This window comes from Lutra lutra, chromosome 1 (genome assembly GCF_902655055.1).
Source record: "Lutra lutra chromosome 1, mLutLut1.2, whole genome shotgun sequence".
Taxonomy (NCBI): Eukaryota; Metazoa; Chordata; class Mammalia; order Carnivora; family Mustelidae; genus Lutra; species Lutra lutra.
Window position 1 is genome coordinate 58,118,099 of NC_062278.1, and position 24,132 is coordinate 58,142,230.

At 35.9% G+C, this 24,132-nt stretch overlaps 1 pseudogene; it reads right to left on the reverse strand.

The window, feature by feature from the left end:
- Positions 1-468: 468 nt before the first annotated feature.
- Positions 469-9,604, reverse strand: LOC125096840 (60S ribosomal protein L36-like; annotated as a pseudogene).
- Positions 9,605-24,132: the final 14,528 nt, after the last annotated feature.

A 24,132-nucleotide genomic window follows, 5' to 3' on the forward strand; every position in this document is an offset into this window, starting at 1 on the left:
AGCAAAAAACTGGAGACAACAAAAACATCCATATATAGTGGAATAAATAACTATATTATGGAATTTTTATAAAATGGAATAGCATGCAGCAGTAAAAATTGATCTGTAATTAAACATCATGGATGAATCTTAGCATCATAGTCTGAGATGAGTAAGGCAATACTGCAAATCTTAGAAGACAGGCTACTCTATGGTACTCTTTTATGAAGTTCAAAAACAAAGTCAAGCCATATATTGTGTAGGATGTGTGTGTGGGTCATGAAACTATAAAAACAAGTATCAACAAATAAAATTCCATATGGTAGCTATAATTCCCTTTTCCATTTATCAGTTGCCTCAACCCCTCTTCATTGCTTTAATAATGGCTTCAACTGTTATTTTTATGCAGACTTCATCAATAATAACATCTTGGATTTGTTGAATTTTATAGATTGAAATAAACTCCTCCCCCTGCCAAAAAAGGCTTTATTACATACATAGGGGAGGGTTTCTGTCCTTTTTCGCTGCTGTTTTCCTCATGGCTCTCAGGACATTAGTCCCTCTCTCCTCCTTTTGGCACAGATGTATGTTCCCACCCTTTTCTTGATGAACCTGAGGGCTCGATTATCCTTGGAGACCTTGAGCAGCCACATAGTATGCTGATCCTATGGGGTGAATCTGCACACCATGTCCTGCATGAACTTGGTCTTCTCGGTGAAGTGCTGGCGGCTGTGACTCAGGTTCCTCCTGTTCCTGGTCACTCTGTGGCCTTTGTTGCGGCCCATGGCCATGGGGTAGCACAGAGCTATGGCAGCTGCTCCTCCTGGCACCTGCAGTGGACTGAAATACACTTTTAATCTCCATTTCTAACAGTAAATAAAATGATGCTCAAAGAGTTTGTGACATGCCCAAGGTCATACAGTTTAGAAGATCCAGACAGTTTGATATCAAATCTTATAACTCCAGCTCCAAATCTCTCAACCTTGTCTGTTAAGGTCTGAATCATAATTCAAAAGCCCAAATGTTCAAGCAGGTACTTTATTTTTTTATTCAAGTTCAATTAGCCAACATATAGTACATCATTACTGTCAGATGTAGAGTTTAGTAATTCATCCGTTGCGTATAATTTCAACATTTTGATAACAGCGTGTATCACTTTCCTGCTCCTAAAATCAGTGCATGATCCTGAATTGCTTCTTTCTTTAAATAAAGACACCATTATGCTGTCGATTTTAAATCACAAGTTTATCTTTAATTTTCCCTTCTACACTTTCAGCTACCAAGTCCTACAAATTCTTACTATTACTTTGTTGACTTCATCACCTACCTCACCGATGCATTCTAGTCTTCAAAGGACGTGAAAACACCTGAACTCTGAACTTCCTCCTTCCTAACCTTCCCCTCCTGCTCTCTAGAATGCCTTCCTTTCTTCCTTACTACCTTCACATTAACCTTCTTAATTAATTAACACTTCTTATCCAGAAAGCTTCTTATAGCTACCCCAAACTTACCATTTCTCTGTCTCTTCTCTCTTAATGCTCTTTATCTGTATTTTTCTTTAGCCACTTACCTTTTTTCTATTTTGTATATCTATCTTATTGTTCTTTCCATTACCAGATTCTAAGAGTCCTGGCAGATACCATATTTCACTTGTCTTTTTAATCTCGGCATAACAAAGTTATGGAATAGATCATAAATGTGCAATGACTTAAGTATAACTGTGTGGGAAATGTACAGGCTGAATTTGCCATAAGATAGGGAATTAGAGCAAAGTTTATATTTGACATGAGACACAAGTCTTCTTCTAACTATAATAATCATTATTTATTGCAGTTTTTAATCAACTTATTTCTCCTTAAGGTTTTTTTTTTTTTTTCCAAGAAAGTTTTACTGTTTAAGGGCACAGGATATTGGATAATTTGGACAGATACCCAGCAAAAATAGTTCTTGAAAAATGTTAAGTCTTTCAACTTGCAGGACCAAGTACAAAGTCTGGGGATTAAATGCATCATGAATCCTGAATTATCTTTTCAAAGAAGCTATTCATAGAGTTGCTCATATACTTTAGAAAAGTTCAGACTAGTCCTTCCGCACTAATACAGGTAATACATGCAAATAATGGAAACACAGTCTTCTCCCAGAGATGGAATAAGGAACCCTGACTCATCTTTGAACACAGTGCCATTAGCAAGCTGATAATGAGGAAGTGTGGCTTTACTTAACATACATGCTTTATGTTGAATTCTGGGCAAAGAAAAATTTTCACCATAATACTTAAGTATTTGAATAAGAAATACAGCGTGATTTCATGCATTCACATGAAAATCATATATGTATATCAAAATAGAGTGATCCTCTATTTATCATGATTGTGAAAGTTAATGATTTTCCCTGATCCCTTCTAATAATTACAGAGACCAAATCCTGAACAGCCTCCATTTTGAGAGTTTAAAGAATGGAAAGTAAATTAATCAGACTAAAGAGAGATTTTGACCTTAGAATTCTCTAATTCAAATTTATTTCTGCCCTTTATTTCTTTTAAATGATTTTTTCATCCATTACATTGCTTTTTTATCTTTATTTAGCCTGAATGAACTAACAAAAAAAATTTTTTTAAATTATCTTTCTTCTACCAAGTCCCAAATTTGAACATTATGAATCTAGTGAATTCAAAAACTCATGAGTTTAGATACCATGATTGTACCTATTATAAGTACACTTGCTTTCTTGGAGATGAAATGTGTCTATAGCTTATGGTTATTATGAAGACAGTCTTCGTCTTTGGAGTCAGATTGTCCTTAGTCACATATCAACCCTGATACGTACTGTGCAACTCTGCACAATTTATCCTACTTTTCCAAATTCAATCCCTCATTTGTAAAATTGCCATCGTAATGATATTCATCTCAGCGTGGTTTTCTGAGATTTAATTGAGATAATATAAAGTTCTCAGCTTTGTTATGTTTCATAGTAAGTGTTTAAGAAAGTTATCTACTAAAACTATTAATGAGCAGGCAGTTTACTTTTATATAAAGCCAGGATGGATGCAGTTTGTAAACTGGTTACATAATCAGATCATCCTACCACTTCTGGATAACACACATGCAGAATAGGTAAAGGTTGTCCATAAGACTTTTTGCTATAATCATTTGTGTCTATGTATCCTGGAAGTTTGCCATGCCACAAAGAGTAGGCATTAGTCTACACATTTCAGTGAAGAATTCTATAAAAGCTACTTGCTTCATCCCTGCTATAACCTTCTCTACCCTTAATATTCCAGCAGTAACAGTTGAAAGTTTCAGGTAAAATAAAGTATTCTTTTTTTTTTTTTTTCCTAAAGAGCAGACAGGAGAGAAGCTGACTCCCCTCTGAGCAAGGAGCCTGATGTAGGGCTCGATCCCAGGACTCCTGAATCAGGACCTGAGCCAAAGGCAGATACTTAACTGACTGAGCCGCCCAGGCATCCCAAAAATATTCCTTTTTTTTTTTTTTTTTAAATGTTCTCATAGTGTCTTCTGTAGAGCTCTGTTATACTTTCTACACTGTAATTGTTTTGTAACGTCTCTTTCAATAAGACTGGAAGGAATAAGAGATGGAAGGAAGGATGGGAGGGAGAAGGAAAGAATAGCAAGAGCAGATTCAGAAACACTTTATATTTTCCTGTAATTTTTTGCAGATGTTTAGAATTATCCTTCCACTAAAATATAGAATATTTATTCTCTTAAATTTAGATAGGTGTTTGGAAGTTTTTGGATTTATACTAAGACTTTCCCTATTTTTAAAAAGCATTATTTATATTGCAAGCATTGGTAATGGCTGTAATTATTTATATGCATTATTCTTAACTTTTGATGTATGCTCAATCCTTACAAGTTATTGGCAATTTTTGACTAATGGAATGCTAACAATATCTGTATCTCTGTCCAAACAATAAGGCATTTCATGAGATAGAATAGTAAATAATAATCATTTCAAATATACTAAATTAAGTGATATAAAGCCAAGTTGACAATGACTAGGAAGTTGGTGACCAATATTTAGAAGAAACCTATTAATATAATAGGCTGCTTAAAGAGAAAAATAATACATAGTCATGCTATGGTTTGGGTGAACTTAGCTAATTTAGTTTTATGGCATGTCTCCTAAGATCTCTGGATATGTTTCTTAAAAGATGGCTTTCTTGGGGTGCCTGGGTGGCTCAGTGGGTTAAAGCCTCTGCCTTCGGCTCAGGTCATGATCTCAGGATCCTGGGATCGAGCCTCATGTCGGGCTCTCTGCTCAGCAGGGAGCCTGCTTCCTCCTCTCTCTCTGCCTGCCTCTCTGTCTACTTGTGATCTCTGTCTGTCAAATAAATAAATAAATAAATCTTTAAAAAAAAAAAAAGATGGCTTTCTTTGAAAAGCTATGCATTTTTGTTAAAAAAAAATGCCAATAGTGTGTTAATCCTAGGTGCAATTGATTAATAAAGTAGTATCTCCATCCCAAGGGGACAATAATACTAAAATATGTTTTTCTTTTTCTTAAGGTTTATTTATTTTATTTTAGAGGGAGAGAGAGAGCACAAGGAGAAGGGGCAGAGGGAGAGGGAAAGAGATTCTCACGTAGATTGCGCTGAGCCTTATGTGGGGCTCCATCTCACAGCCCTGAGATCATGACCTGAGCTAAAACCAAGACTCAGGTGCTTAACTGAATGTGCCACCCAGGCACCCCTGTTTTTCTTTAAATGTCAATTTCTCTTATAGAGATTAACAATACAAAACAAACAAACAAACAGAACAAAATAATAGAAGATATTTTAAAAAACCTTTAATTTACCTTACTTTTTTGGAGATTTTTTTTTAAAAGGTTTTATTTATTTATTTGAGAGAGAAAGAGCCAAGCACAAGTGGAAGGGGTGGGGCAGAGGGAGAGGGAGAATCAGACTCCATGCTGAGCTGGGAGCCCCTTGCAGGGCTAGATCTCAGGACCCTGGGATCATGACTTGAGCCAAGGCAGATGCTTGGCAGACCAAGCTGTGTGGATGCCCCAAATTTATCTTATTTTAACAATGGAGTAAATGAGACTGAACATCATTTCTGTGCTGTGCTTCCACCAAATATCATAACCTGATTTTAATTATGACAAAACATCAGAAGAACCTAAATTGAGGAACATTGTACAAAATCAGTAATGAGTACTCTTTCAAAATGTCAAGTTCATGAAAGGAAAGGGGACAAAAAGTCACACATTGGAGAGGAGCTAAGAGAAATAACAGATACAACATAGGACCTAAGATATGATCCTTGACCAAGAAGATGTGGAAAAACACAGTAGGAGAAAAAAGGCGTAGCAAAAAGAAACGGGTGGAATTTGAGTAAAATCTGCAATGTAGTTAATAGTGTAGTACCAATGTTAATTTCCTGGTTTTATAGTTGTATAATGGTTACATATTGTGCTAACATTAAGGAAAGCTGAATGAGGATACACAAGAATTCTCTGTACTATTTTGCAACTTTTCTCTAAGTCTAAATTAAATTAAAATATGAAGTTTAAGGGCACCTGGGTGGTTCAGTGGGTTAAAGCCTCTGCCTTCAGCTCAGGTCATGATCCCAGGGTCCTGGGATCTAGCCCCGCATCGGGCTCTCTGCTCAGTGGGGAGCCTGCTTCCTCCTCTTTTTGTGCCTGCCTCTCTGCCTACTTGTGATCTCTGTCTGTCAAATAAATAAATAAATAATCTTTTAAAAATAAATAAATAAATAATAAAGTTTAAAAAACTTGTTAACTTTTCTCAGCTCCATAATTTGAATAGTAGAAAAGTTTTGATTGGAACCAAAGTTCCTAGTTTTCTTTTCCCTACAGCACACTACATCCCCATCAAAGTGGATATTCTCCCCCTTAGTTAACAAAGCAAGTAAGGTTTTATATTTTGTTTTATATTATCCTGAAATATTTGTAATTTGCTTCAATAAATGTACTAATCTTAATATTTTAATATTAATGGAGTATAAGCAGAAAAGAATCCCTAAACAAGTAATGAATTAAATGAAATCAACCGATCAAATTGTTCTTTAGAAATACTATCAGTCAATTCATTGAACCAGGAAGAGAATTCATATATAAATTTGGATTAGGTATATCCAATACGATTGAGTTATTGACCATGTTCTATCAAGGCAACAAGGCGTATTTGGTGTTAAAAATACTGTTTAAAAAAAAATCCCTAATGTGCAACAACCAAAGGAGACAAATTGTGGGAAAGTGTCAAATTCGACTAAACCTATATATAAATCCATGGATTAAGATGAAAGTAGACATGGAACGAGGTTTTCTCAAAGAAAAGTCTAAATGAGACATAGCCTGAGGCTTAGAAACTTCTATATTGAGTATCTAATGACATCTAAAAAAATAAAAACCTTCCTAAGTAAGAGGGAGGTAAATTTACACCACCAACAACAAAAACTATTAAGGCATGAATTTGGGCTCAAGTCAGTTCACAAATAATCTAGGCCGTAAATATTTTTGAAATTTGTTACAAGCCAAGCATTCTGTCTTGCTTCAACATTGATACCAATTTGCCTCTACAACCTTGGGCAATTAATTATCTTAGTCTCCGGATGCCTAAAAGTGGGATATTCACCTTTAAATATTATTATTATTTTACATTATGAGAGTTTTTGGTAAATGGTTAATGTGTGGAAACATTTTAAGTTCTTGGAAGCAAGGCATAAATATTTTTTTAGTCACCATTCTGCATAGAAAGAAGCTTTTTGGTTAGCTGGGAAAAGCAAAAAAAAAAAAAAAATATATATATATATATATATGCACGCACTGTGGTTGAGCTTTGAGTCTGCCAGGTAAAAAATGAATCCTAACAACTCTTCAGGATACCAAATTGGAAGAATAGAATTCCCTCACATATTTCCTCTTATCAATAATAAGAGGATAATAATAATAAATGATAATAAAATGATAAAATAAATAATAATAAAATGATAAAATAAATGGAAAGTGAGGGTATGAATTCCTTGCCCAGAATTCCTGTCTTTGGTCTCAGAGATCCTTTGTAAGTAGAATGGCCAAGCTGAAAATACTCATATGCACTCTGAATACCTTTAAACTATGATAGTCCTTGTGAACTCATAAGCAACATCTGTGTGTGCTTTTGTCCCACAATAACATTATTAAAACAGTAAGTGGAAGAATTGCAAGACCACAAGAATGGTCCTAGAGGACATAGAAATCACGGCCTTTAATAGAAGAAGATTTTTTACAAAGAGGCTGATTACACTCAGGATCTCTTGGGTTGTTATGTTTTTCTCTCTAGGGAGGAGTCTGGTCTTAGAGTGAGGCAGAAACAAAATGGAAATCTCTTGTCAAATCATGTTTTAAACCATGTTAACTTTCCAGTGTGAGGACAGTGCTTGAGCCACAACATAAGTTTACTGATGGCTTCTGAAATGGAATACAGGGGCACCTGGGTGGCTCAGTGAGTTAAGCCTCTGTCTTCAGCCCGGGTCATGATCTCAGGGTCCTGGAATTGAGCCCTGCATCAGGCTCTGCTCAGCAGGGAGCTTGCTTCCCCCCATCTCTCTGCCTGCATCTCTGCCTACTTGTGATCTCTCTTTGTCAAATAAATAAATAAAATCTTCAATAAAATATTTAAAAAATACAAAATAGAATACATCCTCAAATCCAAGGGACATACATCTTCATATATTTCAATTGAAGAGTTATTAGTTCTGGAAGAGATTTCACCCCTGTAACTTCATGAAAACACAATACCCTGGGTTTTCATAGTATTAAAATGTGAGCCAAGTTCACTAGTAGTCTTTTTTTTTCTACTTCAGTAAGTTACCTCTTCCTGTGATGTCACAGGAGATTTGTCATTAAACAAGGATCTCTGAACAAAAACCCTTTGTGGGGGAAGAATGTCAACAAACACAAACTTAGGTAGGTAAGTGACTACCAGTGACAAGTTACTGTTCGGTAGAAACAAGCAGCCATTCAGTGAGAACTGGATGCAGCTCGGGTTGTTTGATATGTTTGTGGGCCTTCTCTGTCTCTCACGCTGACCCAATTTTCCGTATCAGAATTGAATTCCAAGTAGGGGATCTACAGGGAAATCACTCAAATAAGTCACAAAGTAAATTTTTAGAAGCATCCGTTTTCTGGATGCAAACTTACTTATGACCACTTTTCTTGTATAGGAAAGGAGCTCTCTCCTATAAGAGCAGATCCACCTGTGGTTTCTTTTTGTCTTCTTTCTTAACATGTTTTCAGTAAGATCTAGCAATTTCTTTATCTAAATTAGCAAAAAATATAGTAATAACCCCACCTTTGAACTTCTTAGTTTTCACATCAGTAGCCAGTAACCCTAATATCAAATCACTTTATGGTTGTGCACCAGCAGCACCGATGAAATCTTTGAGTTTGTAAGATATTCTGTCCCAGGCCCCACTCCAGCTCTACCAAGTCAGCATTTTAGTAAGATCCTGAAGTAATCTCTTGTACATTAAAGTTTAGAAGCATTGCCTTATTTTATTAGATTGGCAGATGTCTTGCTTTTCACTTCACAGTTGGTAATTATAATCGTGCTCCAGTTCTGACCAATTGGAAGCTCAGTAATTATGTATATTATATATGTATATGTACAGCTGTGTTCCTAAGGTTTATAATTTGGAAACATACCAGGGCTACCTATGTAAAAGTTAAGGTTCCAACTTGATGTGTACAAATCATACTTTAATTTTTTAAAAGATTTTATTTATTTGAGAGAGAAAGAAAGCCATGAGAGGGGTAGAGGGAGAGAATCCCACACAGACTCTGTGCTGAACCAGGAGCCCGTCATGGGGCTTGATCTCATGACTCTGAGATCATGACCTGAGCTGAAATCAAGAGTGGGACACTTAACCAACTAAGCCACTCAGGCACCCCAATCATATTTTAAATTTTTTACAAATATTATTGTGTAAAAATTATCAGGGATTTCCTATTGTCAGAAATAAACCTTTTTAAATTAATATATTTATTTTAATTCCAGTGTAGTTAACATATGGTATTATTTTCATTTCGGGTGTACAATACAGTGATTCAACAATTCTGTACATCATTACTCAGTGCTCATCTTGATAAGTGTACTCTTAATCCCCTTCACCTATTTTACCCATCCCCTCTGATATGTTTGATTTTAAACAAGTACCCTCAGTTAAAGTTAAGACCCAAGACTTTTTTTTTTTTTTAAAGAAATAAGCCTTTTGCTTGAAGGATTATATAGTGTATTCTCTACAGATTGTAACATAAGTAAAGCCAACATCCTTTACTTTATGCCAGACACTGTAATTAGCTAAAACTCGAGCAAGAGAAAATGCAGACCACAAGCAAATCTGTGTGTTCCTTCAGGGAAGGATATGCCTCATGATATATCCACTAAATGTTAGGAATATGACAACAAGCAATACATCGTGGATTCTAAATAAATATATGTTGAATAAATGACTATGCTCAAGGGTAACCCTTACCTGCTTAGATCACAAGGTGAGGAAATATCTTTCCCTCTCAGTTGCCTTCTGGTGAAATCATCTTGAACTTCTGGGCCTGTCCTTCCTCTTAAGGATTCTTGACTGCCATTGTCTTTCACCTCTTCCATCATGCATAACACTCTAAATTCATGAGGTGGTATTTCAGTATGCAACTGTGACTGACTTTGCTACTACCATTCCAAAGTAAACAAGACATTGCTACTGGGATTTGACTGTGGTATCATCTTTCTTTACATTGACCCAGGTATTGTTCCCACTGAGGAGACAGAGGGCTTTCTCCTTAATAGATTTGTTCGCTTTTTTTTTTTTTTTTTGTCTCCCAAATGAACAGCCTTATAGCCTCTCAAATAATTTGATAACTTGAGACATCTAGAAAAAAACATCCAGTCAAAAAGTATGTATACATACTGAAAGTTGTTTTTAGGTCACTTTTAGGGAATATTGAACATGAAGGAGAACAAACATGATACTGACAGATGGTGATAACAATTAGAAGGAAATATATAAACAAAGAGATGGGATGGAAATAAATTGGACGTGGGAGGCTATTTTAGGTCAGGATGGTGATTGCAGATCCCTTCAGGAGGTAGTGATGTTTGAGGCATGTAGATGTAGAAACCAGAAAATTGAATGCAGGGGAAGAGTGAGAGAAAGAAAGGAATCAGGAATGGTAAGTAGTTTTTTAGCTTGAGCAAATACATGCTCTGTTTTGTGATTTACTGAGACAGTGGGTTCACAATAAAAATGAATGAGTGAATGAATAAATGATTGAATTTGCTAATGAAAAAGTTAATGAACCTATGAAAGTTTTCCTGTATCTGGGTATGAGGATATTTGAGTGATACTCACATCACAGTGTCTCATTCAATGCTATTCCTCATAAATTCTGCCAGGATGGAGTCAAAGCACCTTGATTCTTTCCTTCTTCAGGATGAGTTCCCTCCACCACCACCCCATTCTGGGGCATTCTCTGGGAGGTTGGTAGTGACCTTATCCTTTCTATTTATTAATTCCTATAACATTGCATTCATTCTAATGGGCATAACTAGTTCTGACAATCCTAAGGTAAGAATGTGGAAACACTTTTTAGGATACTTATTTCACAGGATAGTACTTGAAAAGTTGGTTGAAAATGAGTGAGAAATGTCTAACAAATTTAATAAGACAGTAACACATTTTTGGTTCTATGAACACATACAGAGCCATGATGCTATCCATCCCCACCATCCAACTGCTGAGTTCTCCATATGGACCAATATGTATTGATTTCAGATGTAAGAAGTGGTTGTGTGCTCATGTCCTGGGGTTCGTGAATAGAATACAAAAGCTTAGTCCTTACTTGCAGAGAACAGTAGGATGTGTCATGGAAAAGTGGTATGAAATTATGTGAATTATGATTTTTCAAGACACCAGACATCAATGAACCAAATTCAGGGTCACAGTGCTTTTCTTTAAGTACAGTTGTGTTTGAATGCCTTTGATTCTTGTGATCTTTTAGCATCATTATATTTATATTCCTCCAGCCTGTTTCTAGATATACTAGAGATTTGTCATAGCTAAGAACTGTATTTCCCCACTTTATGATTTAAAACAGTAATTATCATAGATTATTACTTAAATAAATTACTTTTAGTAATTTTTCTTCTAAATGATAGATATGAGATTGTCTTAACAGAAGCACATTTACTTGAGGGACTGAGGTATCTTCTAGAAGGAAATACACCATTTTTTAAAAGTTTAAATAGATAATATAAAAAACATTGATGTTCAAATAAAGATTTAAAGAAATTTTACACCAGGGTAGGTGGTATCATAAGAGAAGGGAGAGTCGAGTGAAAAAATATAACCCCTATAAATTCTTAGTTTCTAGTGCAGTGATGGTCATTTAGGTCTGTTGCTAGACCCAGATCTCTTTGGGCTTATGTTTTAGTCTTATGTGCTAAAAGAAGTTTTACTAAAACAAAAATTATGTGTAAATATTAGGGCATAAACAACACTCTTTGTAATCCGTATGGAAAAATAAAATAATAAAATGGAGAAAAGCATTTCTTTAGCACAAGACAGAATAAACATGGTTACAATCATGTGGAGATTTCAAAGAGCACATCATTTTCTGACACCTAGAGCCTCCAAGTATCAACTGCCTAGTAGTAGCCATGTCTAAAAGAGGAAGTCCTAGTGGCACTCCAGTAGGCAGAGGCACCCTGCTGGGAACAGAAATACTCAAACAACTGGATTGTGTCTAAATTCTTCCTAGTGATAGTGGTAGGACAATGGGAAAGTAAGGTGAACAAATTTTGACAAGTGACCTGGGTTTGAATTCTGTTCTATCCACTTAATAAATGGGTAACTTGGATAAATTATAATTTTGAGTGAGTTTTTTACTCCTTGTGTATATATATACACACATACATATATAACATATATACAGTTGTATACTGCATGCTCTATATGTTTGCCATGTAAATCAAATTGCACAGTAGACAGGAAGCACCTAGCATGGTACCCTCCTGGTTGAATGAGTTCAAAATGTTAGTTCTCTTTCTTGCCTTTCCCTCTTCTCTGTATTGACTAAGAACCAAAGAGAAGAGACATAAAGTGAAGAGTAGATAGAAAAGGGGTCTAAATGAAAAAAAAATGAACAAGAGAACATGATCTACATGAAAAAATGAGATGATTGAGACACAGGGATGAGTCATTGAACCCATATATTGCCTAATGTAATGATACTGGAAACAGAGTTGAGAAGGGAATAGCTGACCGATGGTAGAAAAAAGTAATTAAAACAGGAGAAATTTGCTAAATATACAAGGATTATAAAAGAACCATTATGAAAAATCACGGTGTATTGAAAAACAAGTGCCCGTTAGTTTGTTAAGAATATGGCAGCACTGCATAGGATACTACTAAGAGAGTTATATTAAGTCATTTGCAAATAACATTTTTCTTCTCTCTTTTGATTAAATCCTCCTAGAAGCTTGGAGTGTAACAGGCATAGCACATCTCCCAAAGTTAGACACTATACCAGAAAGTCTGAAAGAAAAACCAAAAACAAACAGAAAGGAGTCTCAGGGGGGCGGGGGGAAGAGTAAATGGATGTGTATCACACTAGTTAACTCACTGGTGATTGAGGTAAATCCAGTATTTTTAAAAACAAGTATATAAAAAGAGATTGAAATTGTAGGTTATGTGTTACAAACAGGATTTATACTGAAAGGTTCTAATCCCTGTTCTAGAACCCATTTGGGAAAAACAACACACACCCAATAAATAATTTCTGGTGGTTCCTAGGATGATATATTGATGTGGTACATCTAAATAATGATGAATCTATTGAGATGGCAGATTACCATCTAGATGGAATTATTAAAATTCTTCAAATTATAGTTAGGTTCATGCAGACCATTTATTGCTATTTGATCATGGCTTAGGCAAAAGAGTCTTGGAGTAGATATTTAAGACAATTTTTGAAAGGTCACTGATGATTCATAGGTGTTTTATGTAAATGTAAAAGTGTTTTTCTCCTTTTGACTCAACTCACTGTGGTGTAAAATTTCTTTAAATCTTTATTTGAACTTCAGTGTTTTTTTATATTACTTATTTGAACTTTAAAAAAATATCAGCAGAGTAAAGTTAAAGATAAGTAATGGGCCAGTAGAAGTCAAGTTGTACCTTCTTTGTTATTAATAACTGTAGATTGAATGCTTAATTCCATGTCATATTCAGTCATCCACATCTACATGCAATGATTAAGCTAAAAAACTGACGAAAAATGATTAGTGATAGAATTAGAGTATTTCCCATGCTCCTATTATTAGGCCAATCATTTAAGAATATGCAAATGTATAGAGGTAATGGAGGGGAATTTAACAGATACATTTCACTTCTTTATAGCTGTCAGTGGTGAGGATGCATATTATTTCTCTCCTTAGACCAAATCGTTAGCAGAATCTGAACATAAGAACAGTTTGCAGTAAGAATCTTGTGTCAGAGACAATATCCTTCACCCAAAAAAAGCTTAAAGAAAAATTTTAAAAAATGTATAGGAGATCAACTTTTCACTTTACCCTTAGCAAACCAGCAAATGGGTTTTGTAAACCCAGAAAAGGTATTTATTTTTCTTAAATTAAGGACAAGGAGTCCACCATTATTTCAAACATGGAAGATTTTTATAAACAAGGGAAGAGCCATTTAAGTTATTTCATAGGAAATAGTGGCTACATTTGCTTCTGAAATTTATTTTGAATATAAATAAATTCAATAAATTCTGCCTGTATCCTCACTTCCTGAACAAGGCTAAAACTGGATAATTTTCAATATTGGCTACAGTTACCTCTTGGGTCAGAGGAATTAAATTCTGCACTGTTAATAGTGGTAATAAATAAAATAGCACAGCTTCCATCTCAGGTTATAATGGATTTTTGGGGTACTTCTCCCAACTTGACTAACACTGAAAAGAAGAGGGCTTTTTTGAAGGAACACCTCCTGTTGTGCAACAGTGCCTCCCCTAACGTTATTTTTCTGTCTTCTTTGTTATGTTCACCTTAAGTAGCTATTGCCAGGAACCCCAGTGTTCACCCCCTGTGGGAAGTTGCTACTGCTAAAAAGAATGCAAAGTCAGAGATTTAAGAGGGTTTCTTGGTGCCTCTGGCTGAATTCCAGTTTGGCTGCAGCTTCTCTGGTGCTGCGATTCTCAATGAGGATATTTACTACCAAAAGACCTAATGCATTCAAGTCATTTAGAGCGATGTTAAAGGCATTTAAAACTGAAGTGGATGAGGGGAAAAAAAAAAACCCACATACAACCTGTATAGCAATAAAAGCAGTGCCACAACGGGGCGAGGACAAAAGGAAAACCAAAAATGTTGCCTGATGCATGAGGTCCTATAGTCATTTTCCTTTCAAGGATGTCTTTGTTTTCTGCATTGCTGGGAAAAATCAAGCCACTGGATGCCCACCAGCACATTTCTCCTACCAGCATTCCTACCTATCCATTCTGGCTTCTCTTGTGTTACCAACTCTATTGCTCTTAAGGGTAAATTCTTCACTAGGTCCTGCCCCTCTCTCTTACTCAGAGATGTTGTTCAAGCAATTTTCCTCTGTCTCTTCTCTATCAGCAAATTTTTTCTTTCCTGGGTCAAGCCCATCAAACATTCGAATATGCTAACATTTGTATCTTAAAAATATTCTTTTGATTTCAAGCCCATTGTAGTTATCACGTCTTTGGTGCAAAAAGGTGGTTTTGATGAGAGAACAGAAGGCTGGCTGAGGACAAAGCAAAAGCTGACACGGTCCAACTTTCCCCCACCCCCATTCCTGGGTGGGACATATGTGACATTCTTTAGGAATCTCCCACCCATCTTAATGTTAATACCTTGCTAGAGGGCGAAACGACCTTGGCGATGGCAAGGCCTCTGGTATCTGGTGTCTTGTAGGTCCTCTTTAGCATATGAAAGTTCTATTGAAGTCTCCCTTTTCCTTATCTCCCCTCAACTACCCCTCACAACCCCAGGGCAGCAGCTCTTCCTGCCCACAGGTTCTGTCCCCGTGCTTTAATAAACAACCATTTTGCACCAAAGAGGTCTCAAGAATTCTTTCTTGGTCATCAGCTCCGGACCTCAACCCACCAAACCTCACTTAGATTCTAGAACTTCATCAGTTTTATTAAAGCACAGGGATGCAGAAAGAGCTGCACTTGGGATTAGTAAGAATGGCCAATGATATACTTTCAAGTTGGGAGGGAGTTAGGGATAGTGTAAATCTAAGGAATTTTGGAAGCAAGATTTCCAGGACCTTGAGGGGGGCTAGCTACTGTTAGGAAAACATAATTTATTACTGTCTGATAAAACCTTAGTCATGAGACCCTTCAGATGTATATTGATGGGTTATATGCTTGGGGGATGATTGCCAACATGTATCTTAGGGAGTAGAGATAAAGGAAGTTTCCAGAGGAATTTGTTTATTTCTTAAAGTATATGTACTTTATGGGAGTTAGGCTAAGACTGGCTTTTGCCCTTAGCAAGGTATTAACATTGAGAAGGCTGAGTTCCTAAAAGAATGTCACTTTACAAAGGTGGGGAGTATTCAACTACTATCTGAAGTACTTCAAGTAGTACATGGGACACTGTGTAATAGGTTCTAAAACTGTGTTTGTTGAATACACGAATATATTTTCATTGGACTGAGTGAAAAATACACAGCATTTTTTTTTTTTTTTAGGAGCAAACTTACCAGATTTCTTTTAGGTCTCCTTTAAATACACCACATAATTGAGAGGGTCAAGAACATTTTAGGCCTTGATAAATCATTTAACCATTCCATCTATTTTCAGGCAGTTTAAAAAATTGATTGTGATATTTTCAAATTCAAGCATAGTGGTATAATCTGAATTTTGGAGTGATAATAGCAACATTTGATTTTAGCTGATCAACTTGTGGGATCTTGGCAAGTCATTCAATACCTCTATATTCAGTATCCTCTTCTGATAAATGGGGATAGTAAATAATAAACCATTTACATTCTTTATAACATTTAATTTACCAAACAATACTATGATATAAAGTTTGTATCCAATATCTAGTACATAAGATTAATTAAGTTATAAATGTTGGTATTGTATTATTGCTTTTGACATTGATTGGTCTGTGTGTGTGTGCGTGCGTGCGTGTGTGTGTGTGTGTGTTTCCTTCTCTTTGGCTCATTGTTGCCTTAATTCCTACTTGCTAAAAGTGTTAGAAGAGAGGGAGTAGGGGGTAGAAGGAATAGTAGACATGAAGAAGGGCCGGGCTTATGATAGGCCATCAGACTACAAAGTGCTAGTCATTCTTTGATCGTTTAATAAGCACAAGTTTAGATGTGCTAATGGTCAATTGCAATTTAGACAGCTAGAATTTGTTCCTACGTGGACACAAATGACAAAATTGTTTTTGTCCTGTGACTCTTTACCTATAGGATGCATGACTTTAGACCCTTCAAAATTCCATCAAGATGCAGTAGATTTTTAAAGATAATTATACCTGATTTTTAATATTGATTCCTGATCAGTATGACAAACAGTATAAATTAGAGAAGCCTACTTAGAAATGACCAGAAAACCTCTATTATGACATGCATCATACTTCTACCACTTACATAGTTATAACATTATTAGTTGAATCTTACTTATAGAAAATAATGTTTATTCTTAGGTCCATTCATTCCCTAATGGTGAAGACAGTGGAATTTTTTTTAAAAAGATTTTATTTATTTGAGAGAGACAGGGAGAACAAGCAGTGGAGTAGGGCAGAGGGGGAGGAAGAAACAGACTCCCCACTGAGCAGAGAGCCTGATCTGTGGGGCAGGATCCCAGGACCTTGAGATCATGACCTGAGCCAAAGGGAGATGCTTAATCAACTGAGCCACCCAGGCACCCCAACAGTGGAAAGTTTTGCATTCTTGTCCCCAAACAGAAATTCACAATTGCACTGTAAGGAATATAATTAATCATGACCATATGCATAATCATATTGAAATACAACATGCACTTGATTTTAAAAATGAAGCTACTAAGAATCTATATTAAATAGCTTTCTTTGACATCAAATTTTACTAATTAGGACCCAGCCCTGAACTAACATCAAAGAGTGTGATTATCCTGAAATATCCCTGATAGTCATACTTAAAAATGTTAATCCTATCTTCAAATCCAAAGGCACAATAGAGACCTCTTAAAACTCCATTACTTAAAATCTGATGAACTTGTATAATCTGCTGCGATGCTTTGTCATGAATCCTTTCCACTATGTTGTAATCTCTGCTTCTGACACAAAAATTGTCAACCCATATAAAGAGGCTTAATTTAGTATATATATAAATATAAGTCTCTGATTCCTGATATATATGTGCTGTCTGCTAACCTAATTCTTGCAGTAGAACACTTCTTGCTCTGTAATTTTATTATCTGCTTCTGTATTCCCTACTATGTCATTTCTAAAACATACAAAAGATCTTGAACATCCCTGTATCTAAGTCAATAGGGCACATTTAAAAAGTTATGCTTATAATTAGGAATTTCTGTTCCTCTGTAAATGAGAAAGAGATTCTGAATGTTTCTACCCTTTCAGAGTCAAATGTGTGTATGTTGTTTCTGAAGATCACTATCATTCCCCAAGCCTGTGCTCTTCTCATTCAAAGAGATTACTTTCCAGTTGCACAGATGTGTCCAAATGCTTTTCACTTGACAGTGAATTGCTCATTCATCTGAGTGCTTTATTATATTGACGTCCTATAATTATTCTTTAATTAAATAATGACACAGGTAATCTACTAGTGAAGATATTAAGGAGACTTAACATACAAATGAATTATGGGATGATGATACCTGAAGCACCATCTGGAATAGAGAGTACGTAAGGAAATAAGATGTTACAAAAGAGTCAAGTTTGTTTGTTTTTTTTTCTTCTAGTTCTGTTCTAAGATAAATGAATACAAGTTAAGACCTGGGAAAGTTAATTGAATGTCTTTCAGTCCAGTGTTGCCAATTCAACCTGAGAAACCTCTTCAGAATATCAAAACAGCACTACTTTTAGATTCTGTTGTTTCTGATGCCTAAGTAGGCTAGTAATATTTGAACTTTTTATTGTGTTTTCATGGTGTGATTCACTAAAGTTAAAAGAGGGCTCTCTTTCACTGGATATCCAACTTCTCTTTGCTTTGGTCTTCTGTTTGTTGGGTTTTCAATATTAATTAATTAGTTAAAAACAAACATTTGTGGCACTAAGTGTCCAAGGTACTTACCTATTAGCTTTTTTAGGTTTCAGAAACATGTTGTCGCCAGGGAGAAAGACAATAGTTCTCCTTTGAAATATTTTGAATACTATGTCTACTATAGACATTTTGTTAAAGAAGAAAGAAACTCAGAGTACATGCTCTTTCTCCAGCAACACTAAATCTCCTGGCAGAGGTTTTTCTCTTGTTGGCCCCAAGGTGGTATAATGGCTTCTCTGAAACTCACAGGTTTGTGAGACTGTTTCTCCATTAAGCTTATACAACTTTGCTTTTGCTGGCCTTGGGTCTAAAACCCCTCTGTGAAGTCTCTTAATTTGGTCTACTCTGGGTGCCTCCATGAGCTTCTTTGGAACCAAGCAAGTGTAGGATGTCTTAGACTCTAAGGTGTCTAAGACCCACTGTGGCTCTTTACTCTGTTTTACTTTTTATCATTTTAAAAAAATGAGAACTTACTCCTGCCCATGGAGTTAGAGACTTTTCAGCTGAAGGTTTTCAGAAAAGTTGTGCTTTTTCCTTAAAAGTGTGAAAGCCAGGAGCTTTTCCTCTAGGCCTATTTGACTAAATTCCAGCACTGGGACAGAGTGGAGTTCCACGATGTGAAGCCTGATGTGCATGGTTTTTGAATGTGAAGAAAAGACAAACTACTGTGTGTTCACAGGAAGAGTAGTAACAGCAATATGAATAATGAATATGAATATAAAAATGTATTGGTTGTATAATAGGCACCATGCCCCTACTATTTGCTTTAAAGATATTTTATATTAATTAATTTATATTAATTATTACAAAATTAATAAATTATATCAATAAAATTAATTTATATTAATTAATTTTATATTAATGATATTTCTGTGAGGTAATTATTATTATCTCTATATGACAGCCAATAAAGTTCAAGCTTATTGGGTTTAATCACATGACAAAGGTCACACAGTAACTTTCAAAGGATGCCGCCGAATCCACATTTCTCTGACCCTTTCCACAAAACCACATTTCTACTGTCTAATTGTCACTAATTCCACAGTTAAAGCTTCACTCAAATCCTGAAAAATGTGCCCTGGTTACTTAATCTTTCTGTCTCTGGTTTGTTTCCTGTAAAAGGGAAACAATAATTTTATTCATCTCAATCAACAAAAGTGAAGATGAAATGAAGTCATGTATATAAATAGGTCTGTAAATTACAAATCACTATTAATAAATATCTTAGTAGTAGTGCACTATTTTGAAAAATAATTACAATTAGTTCTCAAATAATTGTACTGGAAATAATGGAGTTTATGAATAAACCCAAATCATATCTAGTTCAGATTGGGTCAAAATGGGTACCAAAGTTATTTAACATAGATTTATTTAGTTAAAATTAAATCCTGCATTTAAAAACACATTTACAGAAAACATTTTTATAGAAATCACCTCAAAAATGTAAAATTTAAAAGAAATACAATAGTTATGGAGCACTCAAGACAACATAAATTCCCTTATGTACAATGGAAAAAATTACCCTTTCTTTGCTAAGATAGACTATTTTCCCCCACACAGGAATTTTTCCACAATAGAATTCTAATTTTTATGCATTACATTGGAATCTGGGTTAACCAGGTTTAGTCCAAGTCTAACTCTCATCCCTTCTTCACCCAAATGTTCAACATCCATGACAGATGCAGTTTAGAAACACAAGTTCTGCTCCTCTCACCCCTCAGTCAGCACCCCAGTGCTAACAAGAGAAGGAAGTAAGGTTGTTCCAGACATTGCACTGATGAAACTACAAAATAACCAATGAAGAAGAATACATTGTCCTCAGTTCAACATATGACAATGTTTTTTCTTCCCTTTACCCCATAATTTAATCTGTAAATCATAGGTGAATCCACATTTAAAGCACCTTTTTGGGATAGTTGCCTATAGTTTAATAGCTCACTTGCTCACTCTCTCTCTTTCTCTTTCTCTCTTCCTCTCCCTCTATCCCTCTTGTTGATAAATAGAAAGATAAGGAAGAGATTAGATACACACATACACAGTTCTTCCACCCTGGCTATATTAATATGTGCCTTGACTTCCAATCCTAACTCTTCTGTTGCTCAACATCACTCATCATGAGGCAAATACAAATCAAAACCGCAATGAGAAACCATCTCTCACCAATCAGAATGGCTAAAATTAACAATTGAGGAAACAACAGATGTTGGTGAGGATGCGGAGAAAGGAGAACCCTCTTACATTGTTGGTGGGAATGAAAACTGGTGCAGCCACTGTGGAAAACAGTATAGAGTTTCATCAAAAAGTTAGAAATAGAACTACCCTACAACCCAGCAATAGCACTACTAGGTATTTATCCAAAAGATACAAAAGTAGTGGTTCAAAGGGCCACCTATACCCCAATGTTTATAGCAGCACTATCCACAATAGTTAAAACATGGAAAGAACCCAAATGTCCATCACTTGATGAATGAAAAAAGAAGAGGTAGTGCATATACATACAATGGAATATTAGCCATCAAAAAGGAATGAAATGTTGCCATTTGCAACTACGTGGATGGAAATAGAATGTATTATGCCAAGTGAAATACATCAGAGAAAGACAAATACCATATGATTTCACTCATATATGGAATTTAAGAAACAAAACATGTGAACATAGGGGAAGGGATTCTTAAGTATAGGGAACAAACTGAAGATTCCTGAAGAGGTGTTAGATGGGGGGGATGGGCTAAATGGGTGATGGGCATTAAGGAGGGCACTTGATGTAATGAGCACTGGGTGTTATATGCAGCTGATGAATCACTAAATTCTATCCTTTGAAACTAATAATGCAGTGTATGTTAACTAACTTGAATTTAAATAAAATCTTTAGAAAAAAATATTCAAGAGGTTCTGAGGCAGAATATGGGAGAGGGTTCCCAAAAAATATGTTGGTGCTCTGAGATGTGGACTAATCGCACTGCTGCACTGTATATGTGTTTTTTTCACCCTCATCACTTTGCACAAGCTACTGCACATTCTGCATTTCAGCTAGGTTTCTACAAATAGTACAAAAAGGACAAGACAAAGTTCTCTTTCATACCTCTGTGCTTTGAAGCTACATAACTTAAAGTATCAGAATAGGTGCTGTTTCCTCCCCCTGAAACATTTATTGGTGATATCATACACCTATTGCAAAGCTCAAATGATATGATGCACATGAAAGGACTGCGTGGATTCTGAAGAGCTGTGCCGTGTTAGGATGCTAGATTTGGGGGTGTTGTTTATTGTAATTACTGTTGTGCTTCTTAATAATTTTAATTAGTAGTAGTATCATTACTATTGCTATTATTACTACTGAAGCTACCACTACACCTACTGTTGTATTAGGAATAAGCAGCAGAGTAATATGCTCATAGAGTAAAGGGCCTTGGAATAGGCTTTACAGCTTCCAGCTATGAAAATTTAAAGAAGCTATTTAATCTTTCTACATTTTATTTCCCCATCATCACAAAGAAATTTGCAGTGGCCTACCACATAGATTTTATTTTAGTTTGGGTTTTTCTGGAAGTAAGAATTGATTCCAGTAGAAGTAGTTTGTTTTGGGGGAAGCATGAAGAACACTAGAGGGAAGTGGGGACGTGATACGGAGAGGAAAGACTACCTGCTGATAAGGACTGCACTGTTGAACAAGCTACCATGCTGAGCAGTGGCAGCTTAAACCTGGGGCATTGTTTGGCACTGTGATGATGGAAACAGAGGTATAGGAGTGATGTGGCCACAAGGCAGGAAGTGCAGGCAGCCTCTAGGTGCTGGAAAGGGCAAGGCAAGAATTCTCCCCTTGAGCTTCCAGAAGGAATGCAACCCAACTGACACCTCATATTGACCCCAATGAAATCTATTTTGGACTTCTGAATTCCAGAACTCTGCGTTGCTTTAAGCTACGAAGTTTGGTATATTTGGTGTATATGATTATAGCAGTAACAAGCACTAGTAGAGATTTTCCGTGTGTGTGTGTGTGGAAATTATATATATACGTATGTATATATGTATACATATATGCACACATATATATACGTATGTACATATATATGTAACAGGCACTAGTAGAGATTTTGTGTGTGTGGAAATCATATATATGTACATATATATGTACATGTGTGTACATGTACATGTACACATATATGATTTCCACACACACAAAATCTCTATTGCTTGTTACTGCTATAACAGTAATGTTACATATATGTATACATATATGCATATATTTATATATGTGTGTGTATATATATGATATATATATATATATATGATAAAGTTAGTTAGACCACCTGAAGGACAAGGAGCTGAGATATTTATATGTCATCTCATAAGTATTTTCTTTTTTTTTCTTTTCTTTTTTTTTTTTAAAGATTTTATTTATTTATTTGACAGAGATCACAAGTAGGCAGAGAGGCAGGCAGAGAGAGATGGGAAAGCAGGCTCCCCGCTGAGCAGAGAGCTCAATGCGGGGCTCGATCCCAGGGCCCCGGGATCATGACCCGAGCCGAAGGCAGAGGCTTTAACCCACTGAGCCACCAGGCGCCCCCTCATAAGTATTTTCAATTAAAAGCCACTCCTTTTAGCCTTTATTCCTTTCAGATAAGGAGAAAGAACTCCCTTTCACAGCTGTGCAATAAAGGCCTCAGGCATAGAGGTGCACAAAACTGGTGGTTTTACTCATATGTGGCACATAAGGAATAGCGTGGAGGACATTAGGGGAAGGAAGGGAAAAATGAAGAGGGAAATCAGTGGGAGATGAACCATGCGAGACTATGGACTACAGGAAATAAACTGAGAGTTTTGGGGGGGGTTGTTGAGGGATGGTTTAACCCAATGATGGGTAATTAAGGAAGGCACATATTGCATGAAGCACTGGGTATTATACCCAAACAACGAATCATGGAACATTACATCAAAAGCTGATGATGTTCTGTATGGTGACTAACATGACATTAAAAAAAAAAAAAAAGAAAGAAAGAAATTGGTGGTTGGAAGTTATTGAGAAAGGACTAAGAACAGCACTGACCATCTGATGCAAGGATTAACTGGGATCATGTAAGCAAAAACATCTTGCTTGGTGTCCCATAAAATGAATACATGAGAAATGTTTACCTTCTATCCTCCCTTTTCTATCTGTCAAAACCATACTTTCCCCTCAAATCCAGCTCAGATACCACCTTTTTTCTGAAATCTGTCTATGGCAAGAACAGTTAACTTTGGTGTAGTATGTGCATTCTTCATTGAAATACTACTACAATTTATTTTTATTTATTTACATATTTATTATTGCTACTAAATTATGAATCCCTGAGAGCAAAGACCATGTTTAATTCATTCAGAGCTCCCATGTGTAATACAGTGTGTCTAAAAATTCAGGCCCACAGGAAACATTGGTTGAATGAACAAATTTTTATTTTCAAAACTCAGTTCCCATCCCCCAAAGAGTTGAGATTTTCGAATTATTTCACACCTTGTGCAGTGTCATCAGGTGCTTTTATAATTTTTCAGAGGATTCTGGGTCCTTGCCTTGTTTTTACATCAGCAACTTCACCAAGAAATCTCTGGTAAGACAGAGAATCTGATGCCCTACATCATCACCCCCATAATGGAGTCATTTTCATTAGTCTCACTACCCTCACTACCCATCCTGTCAATGAAAGTTACACTGGATAACTAAAAGCAGTGCCTGGGAAACTTGTTTTTCTTTCTTTCTTTCTCTCTCTCTCTCTTTTTTTTTTTTAAATCCTAAACATCTATAAAAATAAGGAGTCTTGCCATGGGATGTATTTTTATTTATTAAGTAGAGAAAATAGAGCTACTCCTAGCAATTAAGCTAGCAGAGTGCAAGAAGGTATCTACTTTATTCTTC